The sequence below is a fragment of the Chelonoidis abingdonii genome, chromosome 1 (genome assembly GCF_003597395.2).
Source record: "Chelonoidis abingdonii isolate Lonesome George chromosome 1, CheloAbing_2.0, whole genome shotgun sequence".
NCBI classification, from domain to species: Eukaryota; Metazoa; Chordata; order Testudines; family Testudinidae; genus Chelonoidis; species Chelonoidis abingdonii.
In genome coordinates this window covers 371,000,747-371,001,782 of record NC_133769.1, presented here as the reverse complement: position 1 = coordinate 371,001,782, position 1,036 = coordinate 371,000,747, and positions in this window count along the sequence as shown.

Sequence of the window (1,036 nt, the reverse complement as noted above, 5' to 3'; positions counted from 1 at the left end):
TGGTGTCCATGGATATGGGGATTCGGACCCAAGGGTTTAGGGCCACAGTGGAAAGGGTTTTGGGGCCCGTGGGCTTAGGGGCCCCTCGGAATTTGGGTTTTGGGCGCACCGGGTTTGGGCATGCTGAAATTGGGTTTGGGCCCCAGGTTAGGGGCCCTGGAAATAAGGGTTTTGGTTGGCCCTGCGGGGTAGCTGGACCTGGAAATGAGGTCGGCCCCAGGGGATTAGGTCACCCTAGAAATTGAGGGTTTGGGTACCCCTAGGGTTACCTGCCCTCTGAACTGTTTTTTGGCCCCTTGTGTTAGGGGCCCTGCGAAATGTGGGATTTGCAGGGACCCTAGGAGTTTGGGACCCTGGAAAGGGGTTTTTGCGGGCCCCTTGGAGTTAGGGGCCCCTCAAAATTGGGATTGGGGTGTTGGGCCCTGGATATGGGGACATGGGTCCCCTTGTTATGGGGCTCTGGAAATGGGGTTTTAGACGGCACTGGGGTGAGAGCCCCTGGCATGGTGGTTTTTGGGCCCAGGGTTAGGTGTCCCTGGAAAATAGGGTTTGGGCCCTGGCGGGTTAGGGCCCTGAATGGGGGTTTGGGTCCCTGGTGTTCAGGGCCCCTGGAAATGAGGTTTTGGAGCCGCAGAGGTGAGGGGCCCCTGGACATGGGGGTTTAGGTCCCCAGGGGTTAGGGGCCCTGGAAATGGGGTTTTGAGGCCGCTGGGGTTAGGGACCCCTGGAAATTGGGATTTGGGGCCCCTAGGTTGAGGAGACCCTGGAAATGGGGGTTTGGGGCCCCCAGGGTTAGGGGCCACTGGAAATGGGGTTTTGGGGTTCCTGGTGTTAAGGCCCCCTGGAAATAGAGTTTTGGGGCCCCTCGTGTTAGGGGCACCTGGAAATTGGGGTTTTTCGCCGCTAACACCAGGGGCCCCTGGAAATGGGGTTTTGCGACCTCTGGGGTTAGGGGCCCCTGGAAATGGGGCATTGGGCCCCCGGGGTTAGGGGCCCCTGGAAATGGGATTTTGGGGCCCCGGGGGTTAGGGGCACC